Here is a 23,349-nt window from a genome sequence, read left to right on the forward strand (position 1 = left end):
GCACATCACTTTCATTGATTAAAGCTATCCCCCAACACCCCACCCTCGCCATCTGATTGTGAATGCTTGTGAATTTCAGTATACCAAAGTCAATGTCTCATTTCTAGTAGATTTTTGTGGGTTAAATGAGGCAAGATTTACTGAGGTGACTGCGAGAATCCCATGCCATGCACTACATTGGCTCCATCTGATCCAAGCCTACTCTATGAGATTATTAGATATAGGAGCAGAATTAGACCACTTAGCCCATCGGGTCTGCTCCACCATTCGATCATGACAGATTTATTTTCCCTCTCAACCCCAATATCCTGCCTTCTCCCCATAATTTTACTAATTAAGGACCTATCAGCCTCTGCTTTAAAAACACCTAATAATGTCCTCCACTGCCATCTGTAGCAATGAATTCCATAGATTCACCACTACTGGTTAAAGACGTTCCTCCTCATCGCAGTTCTTGTGTTCTGAAGTTGTGCCCTCGTGTCCTAGATTCTCCCACTATTGGAAACATCCTCTGCATCTGGGACTTTCAATATTTGGTAGGTTTCAATGAGATCTCTCCCCTCATGCTACTGAACTCTAATGGGTACAGGACCAGAGCCATCAAACATTCCTCATACGTTAACACTTTCATTCCTGGGATCATTTCCATGAACATCCTCTGGATCCTCTCCAATGCCAGTACATCCTTTCTTAGATATGGGGCCAAAAACTGTTCACAATATACCAAATGTGTTCTGATCAATGCCTTCATAAAGCCTCAGCATAACATCCTTGCTTTTATATTCTAGTCCTCTTGAAATGAATTTGTCTTCCTTACCGACGACTTAACCTGCAAGTTAGTATTTAGGGAATCCTGCACTAGGATTCATAAGTAGCTCTATAACACCAATTTCTGAATTTTCTCGTCATTTCGAAAACAGTCTATACTTTTATTTCTTCCACCAATGTGCATGACCACACTTCTCCCTGCACCGTATTCCAATTGTCACCTTTTTACTCATTTTTTTGATCTGTCCAAGTCCTTCTGTAGATCCACTGTTTCCTCAACACAGCCTGCTCCTCCACATATCTTTGCATCATTCGCAAACCTGGCCACAAAGCCATCAATTCCTTGGTCTAGATAATAAACATTTAACTTGAAAAGTGGTGGACTCAATGTCCACCCCTGCAGAACATCACTAGTCACCAGCAACTAACCAGAAAAGTCCCTCTTTATTCCCACTCTTTGGCTCATTCCAGTCAGCCAATCTTCTATCCATGTTCGTATCTTTCCTGTAACCCTATGGGGTCTTATCTTGTTTAGCAACCTCATGTGTGGTAACTTGTCAAGACCTTCTGAAAATCCAACTAAAAACATCCACCTACTTCCCTTTCTCTATCCTGCCTGCTATTTCCCCAAGTATTTCCAAAAGATTTGTTAGATTTCTCCTTAAGGAAATAATGCTGACTTTAGCCTATTTTATCACATGCCTCCAAGGACTCCGAAACCTCATCCTCAATATTGGACTCTACCATCTTACCAAACACACTGAAGTCAGTCTAACTGACCTATCATTTCCTGTCTTTTTCCTCCCTCTCTTCTTAAAGAGTGCAGAGAAATTTGCAATTTTCCCGTCCTCTGGAACCATTCCAGAATCCAGTGATCCTTGAAAGATCATTACCAATGCCTTCACAATCTCTTCAGCTACCTCTTTCAGAAACCTGAGGTGTAGTCCATATGGTCCAGATGACTTATCTATCTTCAGACCTTTCAGCTTCCCAAGCACCATCTCCTTAGTATAGTGACTACACTCGCTTCTGCCTCCTGACGCTCTTGAGTTTCTGGCAGACTGCTGGTGTCCTCCACAGTGAAGACAGATACAGAACACTTACTCAGTTCATTCACCATTTCTTAGTGCCCCATTACTACCTCTCCAGTATCATTTCCTAGTGGTCTGATATGTACTCTCACCTCTCTTTTACCCTTTATATATCTCAGAAAAACTTTTGTTTATCCTCTTTCATATTATTGGCTAGCTTACCTTCATATTTTATCTTTTCTCTCCTTATTGCTTTTTTAGTTACCTTCTGTTGGTTTTTAAAAGCTTCCCAGTCCTCTAGCTTCCATGCTATATTGTATGCCCTCTCTTTTACTTTTATGCTGTTTCTGACTTCTTGCTAGCCATGATTGCCTCATCCTCCCTTTAGAATGCTTCCTCTACTTTATAGAGGATTAATCCAGCATATTCCGAATTTCTTCTGGAAGCTTCAGCCAATGCTCCTCTACTGTCATCTCTGTTAATTTCCCCTTCCAACCAACTTTGGCCAGCTCCTTTCTCATGCATCTGTAGTTCACTTTACTCCACTGTAATACAAATGCATCCAATTTTATCTTCTCCCTCTCAAACTGTAGGGAGAATTTTGTCATATTATGATTACTGTTTCCTAAGGGTTCCTTTACCTTAAGCTCCCTAATCAAATTGGGTCCATTACACGACACCCAATCCAGACTTGCTTTTCCCTACAGGGTTCAATCACAATCTGCTGTAAAAAGCCATTTTGCAGCCATTTACAAATTCCTTCTCTTGGGATGCAGCACCAACCTGATTTTTCCAATCTACCTGCATATCGAAATATCCTATGACCATCATAACATTGCCCTTTCTACATACCTTTTCTATCTCCTATTGTAAATCGTACTCCACATCCTGGCTAGTGTTCTAAGGGCTGTATATAACACCTATCAGGGTCTTTTAACCCTTGGTGTTTCTTAACTCTACCCACCAGAATTCTACAATATCTGATCATATGTCACTTATTCCAAAGTGTTTGATTTTATTTTTACCAACAAAGACACCCCAGCCTCTCTGCCCACCTGCTTGTCTTTTTAATACAAGGAGCGTGAAGCTTGCAGCTGTGATCTTCTTTCAACTGCGACACAATTATACCCACAATGACATATCTGCCAGTTTCTAACTATGTTACAAGCATCGACATTTTTATGTATGTTGTGTACTTTCAAATATAATACCTTTGGTGCTGTATTCATCAGCCTTTCTAAACTATTTGTCTTATCTTGCATTCTGGAGAACTCCTTAACATCTCCTGCGCTGGCTTTCCCTTTCACATTATCCATGCTTTTCCAAGCTGTTGAACCCATCCCCCTACTTTGATTGATTGAATACTTCCGGTCCAGTGAGTTTTGCCACCCAACAATCCCCCAATTTAATCCTAGCCTAATCACAGGATAATTTACAATAACCAACTAACCTACCAACAGGTACGCTTATTTTGAAATGTGGGAGGAAACCAGAGCACCTGGAGGAAACCCAGGCAGTTTGTCTGGTGAACATACAAATTCCTTACAGGTGACAGTGGGAATTGAAACCCCGTTGCTGGTACGGTAAAGCGTAAAGCTGACTACTATGCTGCTGTGCCAACGTAAACTACTATTTTGTTTAAAGTCCTATCCACAGTCATATTTATGCAATTCCCTAGGAATCAATAGTTCAGGGGTAGCCTGTCCCATCAGAACAGCTTCCACCTTCCCCAATACTAGTGCTAATCTTCCACAAATTTAAACCCACATCTCCCACACCAATCAACACACATCAAAGTTGCTGGTGAACGCAGCAGGCCAGGCAGCATCTATAGGAAGAGGTACGGTCGATGTTTCGGGCCGAGACCCTTCGTCAGGACTAACTGAAAGAAGAGATAGTAAGAGATTTGAAAGTGGGAGGGGGAGGGGGAGATCCGAAATGATCGGAGAAGACAGGAGGGGGAGGGATGGAGCTAAGAGCTGGACAGTTGATTGGCAAAAGGGATATGAGAGGATCATGGGACAGGAGGCCTAGGGAGAAAGAAAAGGTGGGGGGGGGAACCCAAAGGATGGGCAAGGGGTATAGTCAGAGGGACAGAGGGAGAAAAAGGAGAGACAGAAAAAGAATGTGTGTATATAAATAAATAACAGATGGGGTACGAGGGGGAGGTGGGGCATTAGCAGAAGTTTGAGAAGTCAATGTTTATGCCATCAGGTTGGAGGCTACCCAGACGGAATATAAGGTGTTGTTCCTCCAACCTGAGTGTGGCTTCATCTTGACAGTAGAGGAGGCCGTGGATAGACATATCAGAATGGGAATGGGACGTGGAATTAAAATGTGTGGCCACTGGGAGATCCTGCTTTCTCTGGCGGACAGAGCGTAGGTGTTCAGCAAAACGATCTCCCAGTCTGCGTTGGGTCTCGCCAATATATAAAAGGCCACATTGGGAGCACCGGATGCAGTATATCACCCCAGCCGACTCACAGGTGAAGTGTCGCCTCACCTGGAAGGACTGTCTGGGGCCCTGAATGGTGGTAAGGGGGGAAGTGTAAGGGCATGTGTAGCACTTGTTCTGTTTACAAGGATAAATGCCAGGAGGCAGATCGGTGGGGACGAATGGACAAGGGAGTCGTGTAGGGAGTGATCCCTGCAGAAAGCGGGGGGGTGGGGGAGGGAAAGATGTGCTTAGTGGTGGGATCCCGTTGGAGGTGGCAGAAGTTACGGAGAATAACATGTTGGACCTGGAGGCTGGTGGGGTGGTAGGTGAGGACAAGGGGAACCCTATTCCTAGTGGGGTGGCGGGAGGATGGAGTGAGAGCAGATGTGTTTGAAATGGGGGAGATGCGTTTGAGAGCAGAGTTGATAGTGGAGGAAGGGAAGCCCCTTTCTTTTAAAAAGGAGGACATCTCCCTCATCCTGGAATGGAAAGCCTCATCCTGAGAGAAGATGTGGCGGAGACGGAGGAATTGTGAGAAGGGGATGGCATTTTTGCAAGAGACAGGGTGACCCTTGAGCCACACATTTAGCTCTCAGATGTTATTTACCCTGTGCCAATTTGTATGTAGCTGAGGTAGCAATCCAGAGATAATTACGTTTATGGTTCTACATCTTAATTTAAACCTTAACAACTAAAATTCCCTCAGCAGAACCCCTTTCCTTGTTCTTCTTAAGTTCTTGGTGCCCAGATGGACCGTGACAACCAGATCTTTTCCCTCCTACTGCAAGTTCCTCTGCAGGTCAGATCAAATATCCCGAGCCTGGGCACTAGGCAGACCACACAGCCTTTGGGACTCTTGATCCTTACTATAGAGAATGTTGTCTATTCTCCTGACTATACTGTCTGCAATTATAACTACGTTTCTCTTCCCTCCCCCCTCTGGAATGACTCCTTGATCCACAGTGTCATGGTTTAGTTGCTCATCCTTCTTACAGCACCACTTTAATTCTCACAGGGAGAAATAGTCGCAGTCCTGTTGGACAAGCTCAAGGTTTGAGTCTCCTGCAACACCTCTTGGATCCCTCTACCTGCCTCATTCACAGTCACACCCTCTTGCCCCTGGAAACAGATTGAATTTAAACTAGTTAATCTAATGGGTGTGACTTGCTCCTGAAACACAGTGTCCAGTTAGCTCTTCTTCTCCCTGATACATTGTAGTGTTTGAAGCTTAGTTCCAGGTCATCAACTTTGAGCCGAGTTCCTCGAGCAACCAACACTTGCTACAGATGTGGACACCGGGAACCTTTGGGTCCACCAGCTCCCACAACATGCAGCTACAACACATCACCTGATCCTGCATTCTTATGTCATTTAATGTGTTGTAATTTTGTATCTTTTAAATTTACCCGTGTAGATAAAATACATTTTCTGTTCTTACCTGCTACTCACACGAGCTTCCTTGCTGAAGCTTCCATCTAAGCTTCTTTCGGTCCTACTTCATCTAAGCCTGCCAATTCATCATTATATTTTTTCTATCAGCCATATCTAGTTTCTTTTTAAATACATCTAAACTATTCACTTTAACTAATCTTTATGATACCAAGTTCCACATCATAATAACTCTAAGTGAGGAGAGTCTCCAGAAATCCCCATTGGATTTGTTACATTGCACTAGTAACAATAGCTTTGGACTTTCCAAGCAGCGTAGGAACTTTCGTTATGGCAAGCTCTCAAACCCTTTGATTTCTTGAAGACTCCGTCAGCTTTACCTTCTGCTTTTATGATACAAGATTTGCTCAATCCTTCTTGATAAGCATCATCTCTAAGTTCTGGTAATATCTTTGTGGAAAAGACCTAAATTAATTAATTACAAGCCTGCAGCAAATTAAGAACTGATGTTAGAAGTGACTTCATGATTACACATTAATAAGGCAAGTGATTTGCTAGTATTTAAATCATTTTTCACACCAGCAGTGCTATTGCCAGTGAGGCGTGTGCAAAATGGTTGCACTCAGTCTGTGAATCATGTTACTGGAGTAAGCTGTAATATGCTAAATTTGTTAAATGATATCACCTCATTCCAAAGCATTTGCCCTCTTCATTAATATTTATTTTCGGTTTGGACTGACCATTTGTTAATGGTGTACTCACAGTGACTTGCACTATCACCTAATACAGCAAACTCTTCTGCATTACAAAGTCAGAAGGCAAACTCAATCAGTTCTAATACAGGAAAAAAATCAGCACTCCACACATCCTTCCAACTCTTCATTGCAAATGTAAATATCTCATTAGGGGTGTTAGCTCTTTACATGAAAATATAATCACATTACCCTAAATAAAATTAACCTCTTCTGAGAAGAATAATTGTTTTCACCGTATTTTGTTCTTGAAGTTTAGCCTTGCTCTCTCATTGTCTCTTGACACTTCTTGCATTTCCTCATATAGACCAAACTGTCTAATATGCTTAGATCTATTAATTCAATAGCTACAGTCCTAGTCATCCAATATTTAATAAACCTAGTCATCCAACATATCACAGACCAAATGGTTCATTATAATGCTGACTCAACAATCCAATAACACCATAGACCAAGCCATGCAAAATACTGTTGATCCACCAATCTAACCATGCAATGTACTCAATTTCCAGTCACCCCAGGTGAGGTGGAATAAGTCATCCAAAGTAGTATACATTCAGCTATTCAACATATTCCCAATTTATCAATCCAGTGTAGTGTTCACCTAAACAATAAATGTTCTATCAAGCCAGATATTCAATAAACTGTATTCAAGGCAAAAATTACCAAATAATCTGATATAGTTTTGACCCAGCCTTCTACCACCCTCTAGACCCAAACAAGCACTCTACTACAGGCAACACAAGATACACCAAGGCATGTATATTACAGACAACAAAAAATTTGCAGATGCTGGAAATGCAAAGCAACACACACACAAAATGCTGGAGGAACTCAGCAGGTCAGGCAGCATCTACGGAAAAGAATACAGTCTAAGTTTTGGGCCGAGACCCTTGATCAGAACTGGAGAAAAAGGGTGAGGAGTCTGAGTTAAAAGGAGGGGGCAGAGGAGAAAGAAACAAGGTGATAGGTGAACTGCGTGGGGGGGGAAGGGAGGGGTACCTATCTGAACACAATCATCCAAGATACAGTTGATCTAACCTATGGATAGGCTTACGGCTGACCCCACCTTCAAAAATTTTAAGGTCCAACTTTTTACTGATTTGCAAACCAAACCATCCAAAAATGCAGTGGAACCAAACATCACTTATGTTAATGAGAAAAAAATTGGGCAATGAAGTTTGGAGTTCTGTTCTGACATCATCAGTAAGGAGTCTGTATGTCCTCCCCGTGGAATGTGTGAGATTTCTCCGGGTGCCCTGGTTTCCTCCCACAATCCAAAGACATACTGGTTAGTAGTTAATTAGCCATTGTAAATTGCCCCGTGATGAGGTTAGAGTTAATTGGGGGTTGCTGGGCACTACAGAAGGGCCTATTCTGCACTGTATCTCAATAAATAAATAACTAATAAGTAAATTAAATAATTTGGATTTTGATAGTACTTTTCAAACCTTCAGCTTTCCTGGATTACATCAGAGTCTTTTGGATACTTTAGGAATCTATGTTTTGTAAAATACTTTGTAATTATCCTTTAGTGAAATGCATTACCAATTAATGCACAACAAGGTCTTGAAAAAACAATTAAGATAAGTGATATCATGTGATGAATGTTGAGAGATAAATATTGAGTCACATACTATGGAGATTTTCCGTCTTTCTTTAAAATACTGTTGCAAAATATATGAAGTCCTCCTGACAGGGAGGTCTCTGTCCTAAAGATATTCTCCCCTTATTTTCTATGGTCCCTGACTTCTGCACTGGAGCACCAGACTTAATTATGTTTCTATGAACATGAATTGGAGTTTCACTTGAATGGTAACCAATACACAATGCCATGCACTCAATGTACTGGAGGTCTGACCATCTAGTGCACAATATGATGATGCGTCTGATCCACGATTTAATACATATACCCAAAGTTCTAGCTTGTGTAACCACTGGGTAAACCAAATTATTTCAGAATAATGAAAGTAAGTTTTAATTGAATCAGCTGCTTTATGTGTTACAATAAAACATCACTAAAGTTAGGGAAATGTTTAAGGACCTCCACAATCAAGTTGAGTTGCAAGGGAAAATTATGTTCTAATTGGTTCAATTTCCTATGTAAATTAGATACAATTAGCATAATTTCTTCATAAGTTATCCATAATAGCGTAACAATTACACTCTCTTAATTTTTATAAAGATTGTTCTTATGGATTTGCTGTTATGGAGCAAAGTCTATTTTCTAATTAACTTAATTGGCATAAGCAAATGAGATTGGATTAGCATAATGCACTGATATGTTATCCAAATTAGCCAAATGATTATACCCTCCTAGTTTCTTAAATTAGAGATTTCATTTTCTGAGCTACACATGAAACTGTGACAAAGTTTGAAAGCACGTTGCAGGGCTTGAAATATCTTTTGCCCCTTCTGTCTGGATTGTCAGAGGAAGCCAAAGAAAATCCATTTACTTAATTTGTTTTCACTATTAAGTTTGGTAACTTCTGTTGGTAGGAACTGAACTTTTCAGAACTACTTGGATTAACGATGAACGCATCAATTGGCAAAACAGGTTGATTGAACTAGTAGTGAAAATATTTTTAACTTGTGTTTGGAGGTTGAATGAAATGAAGAAAATTAAGAGGAACCTTCACGTTGGTTAGGACAGTTAGTGTCTGTGCTTCTGAGAGTGGGGATGGGAATGTTAGTCAGAATTCCTGTGCCCAACCTTTGCAAGGACAAGCATCCAACACAGCAAAAAGAGTGTGTGGTTAAAATGCAGCATTTCACAATTGAAAAATTGGTAAAAATTCAAACAACCAGCATAATACATGTGATGATGGGAGACCTCTACACTGGAATGGACTTTAATTTTCAGAATCAGAATCAAAATCAGGTTTATTGTTATGCGGCAGCAGTACCTTAATAAAATAATAAAAACTGTGCTGTTATTTGGATGGATTAAACATATATGCATAACAGTTCAAAGATGTATTGGTTGGTAGGTTAATTGGTCATTGTAAATTGTCCTGTGATTAGGTTTAGATTAAACCATGGGGTTGCTGGGTGGTGTGCCTCAAAGGGCTGGAAGGGCTTATTCTGTGCGGTATCTCACTAAATAAATAAATCTATATGTATTAAAAAGTTAAATTAAATAAGAAGAGCAAAAAACAGTAGTGAGGTAGTATTCACGGGTTCAATGTTCATTCAGAAATCTGATGGCAGAGGGGAAGAGGCTGTTCTTGAATCACTGAGTGTGTGCCTTCAGGCCCCTGTACCTCTTCCCTGATGGAAGCAATGCGAAGAGGGTGATGGGGATCCTGATGATGGATGACGCCTTTCTGAGGCATCGTTCCTTGAAGATGGTGGGGAGGTTGGTGCCCTTGATGGAGCTACTGTAACAGAGTTTGCAGCTTATTTCAATCCTGTGCAGTTCCCCCCTACCCACTTCCAGATGGTGATACAGCCAGTTAAAATGCTCTCCACAGTACATCTGTAGAAATTTGAGAGTGTCTTTCGTGACATACCAAATCTCCTCAAACTCCAAATGAAATATAGCTGTTGTTGTGCCTTCTTTGTAAGTGTATCAATATGCTGGGCCCGGGATAGAGATGTTGACTCCCTGGAACTTGAAACTGTTCACTCTTTCCACTTCTGATCCCTCTATGAGGACTGGTGTGTCTTCCCAGTTTAACCCTTTCTGAAGTACAATCAGTTCTGTGATCTTACTGACATTGAGTGCTAGGTTGTTGTTGCAACACTACTCAACCAGCTGATCTATTTTGTATGCCTTCTCATAACCATCTGAAATTCTGTCAACAATAGTTGTGTCATAAGCAAAGTTATAGATGGTATTTGAGCTGTGTCTAGCCACACAGTCATGGGTGTAGAGAGAGCAGAGCAGTGGGCTAAACACCTGCCATTGAGGTGCCCCAGTGTTGGTTATCAGCGAGGTGGCGATCTTTTTTCCCCAATCCACACAGACTGTGATGTTCTGGTGAGGAAGCTGAGGATTCAGTTGCAGAGGTTTTGGAGCTTTTTGATCAGACCTGTAGGAATGATTGTATTAAATGCTGAGCTGCGGTCAATAAACAGCAGCCTGACATAAGCATTAATATCGTCCAAGGCCGTATGAAAAGCCAATGAGATAACATCCATCCATTGTAGACCTATTGTGGCCATTGGCAAATTACAACAGGTCCATGTCATTGATGAGACAAGAGTTGATTCTAGCCATAACCAAACTCTCAGAGCACTTCATCACTGTAGATATGAGCACTACTAGACGATACCCTGCTCTTCTTAGGTACTGGTGCGATTGTTGCCCTTTTGAAGCAGGTGCGAACTTCTGACTTTAGCAATGAGAGATTGAAAATGTCTTTGAACAAACCTGGCAGTTGGCTGACACAGGTTTTCAGAGCCCTGCCAGGTAACCCATCGGAGCCTGACGGCTTGCGAGGGTTCACCTTCTAGAATGACGAACTAGCGTCAGCCGCCGAGACAGAGGTCACAAGATCACCGGGCACTGCAGGGATCAGCACTGGAGGGAATCTGTTCTCCCTCCAGGCTACTTTTGAAATCATGTTCATTGCTAAACTTAGATTGCCATGGTTTGTACTGAGCCGCAACTATAAATACACTGGGAGTATATTATTAGTGGTAGCAAAGCATTACTACAATGCAAGTTTGTCTTTAATGGTAGATCTAAATGAGTGATTGCAAATTGGCAGTCACTTTAGCTCTTCTGAATCCGCTGGTGAGTGCAAACCAAGTTGCTTTGTTATTACCATGACCTCCGAGGTCGATTTTCATCTGCTGGAGAGTACGTAATATGCTCATCATGTATGCCAAGTCCCAGGGCTAACACTAGAACATACTGAAGAGCCAACAGCACCAAAAGTCTAATGTGTTGTTGGTATGTAGCTTCCTGACATAGAAAGGATCTTGTTTCTTTAAATAATGATAATATATGTACCCATGTATGGAATTACCATCATTTCCTGGTTGCCTCCTATCTGACTTGTTGAAATTATTCCCAACATCTTCCGGAGTGTATTGTGTTGCTGTTAACCTGGAAGTTGCTGGAAGTTATTTTAAGTCACCAGCAGAAAGAATAAAAGAAAAGTGTCACTTATCAGGACAGGAAAGTTTTAAACTAAAACAAAAGTGGGCCAAATGGTCTTAACACCAATTCCTCCAAATCCATGCCAATTAACAGAAAAGCTTTTGTCAATTTAACGATTATGTATGGATTTGACAACTCTGGTTGGACATGTCCCTGGAGATGTCATCACACAAACTGCTGCCCCACCCTCACCCTCTTACCATTGGTTGCCCAAGGCATTCGTTTTGAGCATTATAACTGGTAGGAAGGCAAATTAACTCCTCAGTTTTCCACTGTCTGAATTTTCACTGTTTGTTGTCCCTTAGTTTGCTACAGCTAATAAAAATTTGTGATTTTTTTTTTTGATGGAAACAGCTCCTTTTAAATGCTCCTATGGTTGCTGGTGGCCTGAGGCCACCTCTGGGATTTCCATGAGCTGCCCGGGATAGTTGTAACATAAATGTGCATGATTTGAGTTTTAACATGCATGTCATTGGAGTACCAATCATATTTACAGCATAGTAACACAACGGGACTGTAGAGATTTAGAAACAAACCAGGCTTCCTGATGTGAAGGAAGGGTCCTTGTCAACATCTGATTACGGCATGCTGACTCTCAAGAGTGCAAAAAATTTTGAGAGTGCAACAAATGAGCCAGCTGTTTGTTAACATTGAAAGGTCTTATTAGTTGGCATTGAATGGTACCATACCCCTTCATACAGAGATCCACCCTCTCCCTAACCAGACAGCAGTGCCGAACTGGGTTAGTAACTCAGTTCTTCTACACTCTGTCATTGTAAGCAGGCTCCACTCCAACTGCGTTGATTTAACATGCAGAAGTCCTTTTGTTTTCCACATGACCCTTGTTGAATAGTCTCCCTATATTAAATATTACTCAATAAAATCCAGTGTTATTCGTGTTTGTCCTGGCCCACCGTGTTCACTATTTTCCTATTGCTCAAGTCAAGTCATATGAGGTTATTGCTATATGCACAAATACAGTTACAGGTACACTGAAAAGCTTGTTTGTATCACAACACATAGATTCGGACAAAACACAGAACAGAAATTATACAAATTAGCGAAAAAAAGACTTGAAAACAAGATATTAGTGCAAAAACTGAACATAAATCAGAGATTTGCTTGTTGCAAATGTCAGTTTTTCACGACTGTAGGCTTGCAGATCAGATGACAATAATATTTACTGTAGGTGGGAAATCTCTCTAGTTCAACAACTTGAGGACCCGACTTGTGCTGGATCATAGAAAACCCAGAGTACAGAACTTATCCCCTCCCCTTACCCCCCATTATCTTCCTCTGAGCAGGACTGTTCTTTTATGTGTGGGTACTTCCCCATTCACATTAGCTTCTGAGAACTCTCTGTAACCCAAAGTTTGCATGTGTTGGACATGTTGGCAGCTGAGATTGCGAAAGTTAATTACCTACATGTCAATATAGATTTTAGTTAGACCTTAATTAGAATTAGTTAATTAGTAGAGATCCATACTTAAGTTTCAAAACATACTGGATAATAGGTGTTGCTGGACCACAGAATGTGGGAGCAAAGAATTTAAACCAATATAATTGTCCAAAAGGTAAGAATCTTCAAAACAGATCTTTTATAAAGATTTCTGCCAGGCAGTTATAGCAATGTACCCAGTTGTTGGAGTTTGCACTCAATGACAGATTTCCTGAACTGGTACACATTGTACTGAACACTAAACGTGACTTGCTTCAGAGACAAAAAGCTGATAATGAACATTGGGGGTGGGGGAGTTGGATAATCAGTGCAGCCTGGTTCTTTTGTCGAATGATTTCAGGTATTTATTAGGTTTTAATGCATATCTCTAAATTCCTTTCTACTTAACAGCATTATATATATTTATAATTTTTGAGTAATTTGGGGAAACAATATTTCTTTGCCTTGTAGACATTCATTGGTGGAACCAATTAGTGTGATGTATCCTTGTATTTAATTGCTGTCTGTAACCCACAATTAGAGCACTGATTTTCACTATTATTACTGTGAAATATGATACAATATTTATTCAAAGATATGTTGGCAAACTCTGCAGTAAAAAAATGAGTCTAATTTACAATGTCTAAAGGCTTATTCCAAGTAAAAGAAATTCCGGAACCTTCCTTTAACCCCTGAATTATCTGACATTTAAACAGTATGAGGACTGTGCAGGAACTCACCCTTTAGTAGGAGCCTGGTTAGAATCAGGATAACTGATAGGAATCAGACTAATATGGGCACCGACACCAGATTTCTGTGCTTTGGCTGCAGGAGAGAAAGTCAACCCAAAATTTCCTTTTTGTCTACTGGTGGGAAAAGATGGAACTTGTGGATTAAGGGGCAGTGATATTGTTGAATGGAATGCCAAGAGAAACTGGGTTTAGGTAAGATGAGTGGTTGAAATTATATATTCCTGCTTGGAGATCCCCATCAGAACAAGGGTCTACCATGGTTCACACTGCAGTTAGTAGTTTATAGGTTCTGGGTCTAACCCAGAGCCCAAAGATTTTGGGACGAGTGTTGTGACAAGAATACACATAGATTAAGATGTAGCTGTCCTGTGCTGGCACCAGTGGGATCAGCAGTTGGTCTGCCACCTGTCTTCAGGAGAGAGAGAGATAAGGAAAACAATGGAGCAGCATTTGGAGATGTTAATGAAGGGACGGGAGAGAATAACAGAAGGAGAGAGCTGTCAAGATCGGCTCCCCCTTTGAACCCTGAACTGTTTGAAGTGATGGACAGGCGATACCCCAGCAGGGGGATAAAAAGGGACAGGTTTGCTAAGGCAGGACACACACACGACACCCAAGGTAAGGAGACCCTGGAAGCGGTGCGTTTCTCACAAGTCGGTGGGAAGTTTTGGAAGGCCAGTTGCGGGACCAGGCCATAGACGCACAGGGTGGAAAGGCACGATCGGCGGGAACCTGGTGTGTGTCCACCCTTGCCTGGGTGCCGGGTTCACCACAGAGAAACGATCGTGTCTGGAAACGGAGGGGTCACGGTCGGTGACCTCAGATGACATCACAAAGGACTCGCCCGAAAGCGGACTGCGAAGGTCTGTGTGTGGAAGCCGTTTTGAATATTCATTCGTTTTGCTCTCTCTCTCCTTCCCCCCACTGTCCATCGCCACGGCAGCGATTACTGTGAACTGAACTGAACTAAATTGAACTGAACTTGGCGTCACTTTGAAACTGGTCATTTACCCCTAGACAACGATAGAGCTTGATTGATCCTGTTATCTTAATTCTGTGTACATGTATGTTTATCATTGCTGAACTGTTGCATTCATTATCCTTTTGATTAGAGTACTGTGTTGCTTGTTTCTTTAATAAAACTTTCTTAGTTCTAGTAATCCAGACTCCAACTGAGTGATCCATTTCTGCTGGTTTGGCAACCCAGTTACGGGGTACGTAACACTGTTTATGTAGTACTGAGGAAGCACTACATAGATTGAAGTGTGGTTTAAATGCTAATCTTGCCTGCACTGTCAAGTGGACAGGGAAAGAAAATCCATGATAGTGCTTTAAAGAGCAACGTTAAAGATAAAGTGTGTTTTTATGATCATAAGAGTATACTGGTCTCCAAGTACCATGGGTCCGCAGGTCTACCACATCAGTGATCTGCTTGTTGTTTCGAGCATCCGGTTGGGCTAGAAGGAGCCAATTGATGAGTCAGAGATTGAAAAGCTAGCTGACGGTTTGGAAAGGGAGAAGCTGGTGGACAGGTTGGAGAAGGATGAGTTGGCGACGGGTTGGAGAAGGAGGAGCTGGCGACGGGTTGGAGAAGGAGGAGTTGGCGATGGGTTGGAGAAGGAGAAGCCGGTGGGTGGGTCGGAGAAGGGGAAGCTGGCACATGGGTTGGGGAAGGAAAAGCTGGCGGACAGGTTGGAGAAGGAGGAGCTGGCGACGGGTTGGAGAAGGAGGAGCTGGTGGGTGAGTTGGAGAAAGAGAAGCTGGTGGGTGGGTCGGAGAAGGAGAAGCTGGCGGATGGGTTGGAGAAGGAAAAGCCGGCGGAAAGGTTGGAGAAGGAGAAACTGGCAGGTGGGTTGGAGAAGAGGAAGCTAGCAGTTGGCCAGGAGAAGGAAAAGCCAGCACTCAGCCAGGAGAAGAGGAATCCAACGGTTGGCCAGGAGAAGAAGAAGCGGGCACTTGGGTCACAGAAGGTTTGGAGGAGCTGACTTGGGTGCAGGCCTGTTTCCCTTGTCTGGTGGTGAGACAGGCGTTGAGGCAGCAGTGTGGCCTTGGTTGTAGCGAGGACTAGGCCTCAAGCCACGGGCTTGCCTGCTGCTTCAGTCCAGGGAAGGAAATGCCAGAGGCAGTATAGTTGTGGCTTCTGTGCTCGGTTGGGGGCTGGCCTGATCCATCAGTCCTGCCCTCCAGTGTTTAACTGGTGGAATGACAGGCTGGACTGCTGGCAACTGTACCATCAATTTGCATGTCACTCAGGGTCTTGGATTATTCATGTGTTTTCTAGAGTAATGATGTTTCTTTTTCCCTCTCTCTCACAACTTTGAATGTACGTTATGCATCTTGGCCCCAGAGGAATGCTGCCTCATTCAACTGTACCCATGTATGGTTTGAATGATAATTAAACTTGATTTGATTTGATTTGATTTGAACTTGTTCAGTACAACCATCTGCATTTGGATGGAGAATAGAGGATGATGTTGTGGTAAACAGAAATTGTTCTAAATATGATAATAAAGGAATTGTGCATTCATAAAACACACTCCAATTCCTAACATCCTTTACAAGTGAGGAAGTACTTTTGCAGTCTATTTATTGATGTAGAATAAGTAAGCTGTGTACGACAAGTAACAAGGAAGTAGTTGGTATAAGGCAAATCTAATTTCATGCAGAGGGATTTATTTTAAAAAAGGGCTCTGTTAAAAATATAAAGTTGTTATGGTAAACCCATTTAATATACAAGAAGGGCTGTGGAATGTGTATTAAAGCCAACTGTCATTCGGAAGTACATCTAGAGATGAGACTGAGGAGATCCAGCAGTCTGCAGAACTTCAGTTGCATTGAAAGACAAAAGAAGGTGAGGTTGTGGGGTTCGGGAGATGCAATGAAGGTATTCAAACAAAATAGAGAATTTTGAAATGAGATATTTTGGTGGATTTGGTTGCAGGAGTCAGAGGGTGGTAGTGGAGGGTTGTTTTTCACATTGGAGGCCTGTGATCGATGGTGTGATACAGAGATTCACACTGTTCCCTGTTTGTCATTTATATTAATGAGTTGGATGAGAATGTAGGTGGCATGGTTGGTAACGTTGCAGAAAATTGAGTACATTATTTTTTGAAAGTAGAGTCACAGGTAGACAGGGTGGTGAAGAAAATGGTTGGCATATTTACCTTCACCAGTCAGGACAATAAATACAAGGCAACACACACAAAATGCTGGAGGAACTTTGCAGGCCAGACAAAGAGTAAACAATCAACATTTTGGCCTGAGACCTTTCATCAGGACTGGAAAGGAATGGGAGAGTAGAATAAGGAGGTGTGAGGAGGGGAGGAAGAAGTACAAGGTAGCAGATGATATCAGGAGAGGGGGAATGGAGAAGTTAAGAGCTGGGAAGTTGATTGGTGAAAGAGATAAAGGACTGGACAAGGGGGAACCTGATAGGAGAGGGCAGAAGACAATGGAAGAAAAGAAAGCAGGAGGAGCACCAGAGGGAGGTGATAGGTAGGTAAGAAGAAAAAGTGTGAGAGGGAAACAGGAAAGGGGAATGGTGAAAGAGAGGAGTGGGGGCAATTACCAGAAGTTCGAGAAATCGATGTTCATGTCATCAGGTTGAAGACTACTTCCTGGTGGCCACCTATTTCAGTTCTACTTCCCGTTCTCATTCCAGCATATTGGTCCATGGCCTCCTCTACTGCCAGGAAACATCCTCACTAAACATTGCTGTGATTTACCACTTTACTGAGATAGCGAGAAGTGTAGACAGAGTCTTTGGAGGGGAGGCTGCATTCCATAATGTGCTGAGATGAGCCCACAAACTTCTGCAGGTACTTTTTTTGGGGTCACAGGAAGAGCAGCTGCCGTACCAACCTGTGATGCATCCAGGTAGCATGTTTTCTATGATGCATTGATAAAAATTAGTGAGGACATGCCAAATTTCTTCAGCCTCCTGAGGTTGTAAATTGGTAATTTTCATCAGAACTTTAAGCTTTCAACCCTCTGGACCTCAGTGTCCTTGATACAAAAGAGACTTGTGTATCTCCAACCCCCTAACCCACCAGCCTACCACCCCCTTTTTCAAGTCAATGACCAGCAAGTTCAAGAATTAATGGTGAATAAATCAGAGTAAAGTGATAAGGTAGCTTTAGCCTATGTTACATAGGGAGCAGATTAAGAATCTTATGTTATACTTTCCACGTGGTGAACTGTGCTTTCAGTCAGAAAACGATAGTCACAGACTCTGTCAGTCTGATCTGATTTAACTGTTTATTATCTAATGATCTGATGCACATGCAGGCAAGGCCAGGGCATTGCTCTGACAGGCTGCCTGGGAGAAACATCTCCATCAGTTTATGTATCATCACTGCCAAAGCAAAACGAAGTGCAGTGCCAGCCGTATGCAAACCTCTCTCACTATCAAGCGAGCTTGTGCAGCAAAGGACTGAGGAGAGCTGGGCGCTTTTTATGTCAACCTCCATAAAGTACAGTGGGTAGGTTTTGAAGAAGAAAATTAATGGAAGGGAAACCAAACAGAACACAATGACCACAATGGCTCAGTTGTTAATGTGCCCTTGTTTTATAAACATTTATATTAAGAACAAAAATTTAACGATTCTGGCCTTTTGCTAAAAGTATTGCACTCACCAATTCTACCCTTTTTGGCCTCTGTGAAGTTGGTGATTCCTCCCTGATAACCATTCCAGTAAATGTCCAGATTCTGAGCCGTCAAGTGTCTTCCTTCAGATTCTCCTTCTTGCTCCCTTCTCTTCCCGAAGATACCACTTACAATTTACTACTCTTAACTCATTTTTCTTCATACCAACTTGCAAGGTGCACTGACAGCGTTTAATTCAGATCGCATCCCTATAAAGTGTCCAAAAGACATATCATAATGTTGAAGGCATTGTATAAATGCAAATAGTTAAAATGAAGTTTTCTTTAAAAAGACCTAAAATACTCAATTGTTTAACTCTGCTGGTGGTCAAGCTTCTTTATAGCATTTGAGTGCTTTAATGTCAAAAGGGAAAGTTTATAAAATCAGAAGACAGTGATTCCAATCCACTTTCCTATCAGTGTACAGGTATATCAATGGCTTTTCTGTTTCATTTTGTGCTTATAGTGTTTTGCAGAGCAATTGGTTCAGCTAGTTTGATGAATCATTATCAAGCAGCAATCTATGGTGCTCAGTTCAGAAGATGACCCAGTGGTGCAGCTAGTGGAGCTGTTCCCTCACATCAGCAACTCTGGTTCAATCCTGATGTCGGGCACTGCTGTGTGGCACATTCTCCCTGTGACTACATCAGTTTTGTCTGAGTGCTTCAGTGTCCTCCAACAGCTGAAAGACCTAAGGGTTGGTAGGTTAATTGGGCTCTGTAAATTGCCCTGGTGTATATGTAAGAGGAACGGATGAGAATGTGTAAACCGAGCCACATTTCCTTGTGGATTTGCCCATTCTGCCACCTTAGTATTATCTGAAATCCTATTTCCATATCTAGGGGTATTCACAGTCAAGTTAAAGCAGGAAAAGGGCTCCCTGATTTCCCCCCAACGTCAGCCTAACAGCTCAGTCAGATCTTTGCTGTGAGGAGAGATAATCAAAAAAAACCTGCCACCCAGGCTGCGCTCCAATGTTCAGAGGCTGCATTCTCAGTAGCACAGCCTGCACACATTCCAATGTCAAAACTGAAATGGGTTGATTTTATTTATAATGTGGAATAATCTGTGTAACAGTATGACCTTTACATCGCAGCAGATAGTTTGGCTGCTCATGATCAAAAATAAATAATGAGAAGTGTTTTTATTTAGTAAATACTACAGGGTTGTGTGCACTGCCTTGTGTTTTCTATAGAAAGAGAAGTTGTGTTGGGATATGATTTGTTGGGAAGTGGTTAGTTTCTGTCAACTCTTTCCTCTCACTGAACACCCGGGCTCAGAAATTCATCAGGACCTTCTTTCCAACTTTAAAAAGGTGTAAGAAATTTGCCTAATGCTGTTTTAAAAAGCTCTAAAAAATCCTGAAATTTTTTGCTGCTGGTTCCAAAATAGTACTGGTAGAGTAAGTTATTTAAGGAACCGTGAGCTTTAATGGTTGAGTTTCAGTTGTTTGTAAACACTTTTTCTCACAGGCCTACTCTCAGGAAATTTGACTTAGAGGATCTGCTCACTATACAGCCAACACTTTGTAGCCATTTGGAAGTTTTGGCAAGGTATCTCCTTCCCGCTGTCCATTACACCACTGGCGTTTAGGGCAGCAGTGAAAGTCCTCCACCTCTGGCATTGTTCAGGGTTTCCTTCATCACGTCAGTAGCTTGGCTTTCACTACTGTCAGCCGTGCAAGTTTCAGGTGAATACTATCGCATTCAGATATTGAAGGATTCTGCATTGTTGTTTCCATAACAGTTTTATTTTACCAGTCAGGGTTGTTAACCCTGAGCTGAACTCCCAAACCTGGAGGTCCCGTGGACCATTCTGAGTCTGACCTCTACCCTTTGATCTGTTTCCATGGGTGACCCTACCAAAAGCCAAACCATAAAGCCTTGACTTCAACCAACATAGCTCTCCGGGTCATTGAGGCACACAAGCCTCCAAACCCCACAACAAGTTTGTAGTCCTCTTGGAGGGGCAAGGATGTTACAATGGGTGACAGAGAAATATGTACAGAGTTTAGAAGAATGGTGCACCATTGAGGAAGCTTCCTTATGCAGATAGCACCTACAGGAGAATATTGTGCCAGGGAGGTAGAGTGTTGTGAGGAGAGGAGTGTTATCAATGAGTAGTTCAAGCTTTTTGAAAAAGTATAGGGCATATTTGATTATTTCTTTATGTTGGAAAGAGGGCCGTGTAATGAGAGCAGGGAGATGACAGAAACTACACCCAAAAAACCTTGTCCCAGCACACCTTGTCTCCCAGAAATACAAGGCAGTGAAAGGAAGCCTAAGTGCCCTGTCTGTTGATGTCCAGCATAGTCACATGTAGCTTAGGTCAGCAGAGGTAGATTATGTGGTTCGTGAGGGAATGGGTCATTCTGACTCAGACTTTGGGAGCTGTGTAGTACATGAGCCTTTTCCTGAAGTTGTCGGAGATCACTGGTGTGAGGGAGAGCTGTTCCATAGAAAGGTGGCTCCTACAGACATTGTTCCTATAGTAGTTATTGACTGGGCTGGGGAGGGAAAGGTTTTTACTTTCAACTCCTTGGCCAGACGTTGCCCTTCTATTTCTTTTTACACTCATTTATTTTCTGAGGAGCATGCAACCAAATATCTTTTTGGAAGATTTATTCTGATATTTCTGCCTGTTCAGTTCTGAGGGAGGTCTGCCCACTCCGCCTGGCTGGGTAATATGGGGTGCCAGTGTATTGGTATTGTTAGTTATTGTCAATTTTGTTTGCATGCTATCCAGATCATGTCAAATTGACATACTTCAACTTGCAGAATATAGTGTAGCAGCTACAGAGAAAGAGCAATGCATGTAGCCAAATAAAATGCAGGGGCCACAGTGAGGTAAACTGGGAGATCAAGAATTCAACTTTAATGTATGAGACATCATTCAAACAACTGACATCAATGACACAGAACCCATCTGACTATTTTTCAGAAGTGTAGATGGAGTCAATGGAGGCAAGGCTGCTTTGTGTGATGGACTAGGCTGTGTTCTCAACTCTCTGAAAGTATTTGGAGTCTTGGGTAGTGCAGTTGCTGTATCAAGTGGTGAAGCAACTAGAGATGAGGCTTTTTAATGGTGCGTCTGTAAGAGTTGGTAAGAGTCCATAAGACCATAAGACAAAGGAGCAGAAGTAGACCATTCGGCCCATCAAGTCTGCTCCGCCATTTTATCATGAGCTGATCCATTTTATCCTATTTAGTCCCACTCCCCTGCCTTCTCACCATAACCTTTGATGCCCTGGCTACTCAGATACCTATCAATCTCTGCCTTAAATACATCCAATGACTTGGCCTCCACTGCTGCCCATGGCAACAAATTCCAGATTCACCTCCCTCCAGCTAAAAAAATTGCTGGAGCTTTTGGAAAGCATCAAGTTGGATAAGTCACCGGGACCAGACGAGCTGTACCCCAGGCTACTGTGGGAGGCGAGGAAGGAGATTGCTGAGCCTCTGGCGATGATCTTTGCATCATCAATGAGGGCGGGAGAGGTTCCAGAGGATTGGAGAGTTGCAGATGGTGTTCTCTTATTCAAGAAAGGGAGTAGAGATAGCCCAGGAAATTATAGACCAGTGAGTCTTACTTCAGTAGTTGGTAAGTTGATGCAGAAGATCCTGAGAGGCAGGATTTATGAACATTTGGAAAGGTATAATATGATTAGGAATAGTCAGCATGGCTTTGTTAAGGGCAGGTTGTGCCTTATGAGCCTGAATGAATTTTTTGAGAATGTGACTAAACACATTGATGAAAGAAGAGCAGTAGATGTAGTGTATATGAATTTCAGCAAGGCATTTGATAAGGTACCCCATACAAGGCTTATTGAGAAAGTAAAGAGGAATGGGATCCAAGCGGACATTGCTTTGTGGATTCAGAACTGGCTTGCCCACAGAGGGTAAAGAATGGTTGTAGATGGGTTCTATTCTGCATGGAGGTCAGTGACCAGTGGAGTGCCTCAGGGATCTGTTCTGGGACCTTTACTCTTCATGATTTTTATAAATGATCTAGATGAGGAAGTGGAGGGATGGGTTAGTAAGTTTGCTGTTGACACAAACATTGTGGGTATTGTGGATAGTGTGGAGGGCTGTCAGAGGTTACAGCGGGACATTGATAGGATGCAAAACTGGGCTGAGAAGTGGCAGATGGAATTCAACCCAGATAAGTGTGAAGTGGTTCTTTTTGGTAGGTCAAATATGATGGCAGGATATAGTATAATGGTAAGACTCTTTGGTAGTGTGGAGGATCAGAGGGATCTTGGGGTCCGAGTCCATAGGATGCTCAAAGCAGTTGCGCAGGTTGACTCTGTGGTTAAGAAGGTATATGGTGTATTGGCCTTCATCAATCATGGAATTGAATTTAGGAGCTGAGAGGTAATGTTGCAGCTATATAGGACCCTGGTCAGACCTCACTTGGAGTACTGTGCTCAGTCCTGGTCACCTCACTATAGGAAGGATGTGGAAACTATAGAAAGGGCACAGAGGAGATTTACAAGGATGTTGCCTGGATTGGGGAGCATGCCTTATGAGAATAGGTTGAGTGTACTCGACCTTTTCTGCTTGGAGCAACGGAGGATGAGAGGTGACCTGATTGAGGTTTATAAGATGATGAGAGGCATTGATTGTGTAGATAGTCAGAGGCTTTTTCCCAGGGCTGAAATGGTTGCCACAAGAGGACACAGGTTTAAGGTGCTGGGGAGTAGGTACAGAGGAGATGTCAGGGGTAAGTTTTTTACGCAGAGAGTGGTGAGTGCGTGAAATGGGCTTCTGGCAACGGTGGTGGAGGCGGATACGACAGGGTCTTTTAAGAGACTACTGAATAGGTACATGGAGCTTAGTAAAATAGAGGGCTATGGGTAACCCTAGTAATTTCTATGGTAGGGACATGTTCTTTGTGGGCCTAAGGGCCTGTATTGTGCTGTAGGTTTTCTATGTAAGATGATGAGAGGCATTAACTGTGTGGAGAGGCGTTTTTCTAGGGCTAAAATGGCTAACATGAGGAGGCATAGTTTTAAGGTGCTTGGAAGTA

General features: G+C 42.3%; 1 protein-coding gene across 4 annotated transcripts in view; it reads left to right on the forward strand.

Moving 5' to 3' along the window:
* The window catches only part of ebf1a (EBF transcription factor 1a), a 476,793-nt gene that overhangs the window by 247,419 nt on the left and 206,025 nt on the right, over positions 1–23,349 (forward strand). The gene's annotated exons all lie outside the window — the stretch shown is intronic.

Source organism: Mobula birostris, chromosome 7 (assembly GCF_030028105.1).
Source record: "Mobula birostris isolate sMobBir1 chromosome 7, sMobBir1.hap1, whole genome shotgun sequence".
Classification (NCBI taxonomy): Eukaryota; Metazoa; Chordata; class Chondrichthyes; order Myliobatiformes; family Myliobatidae; genus Mobula; species Mobula birostris.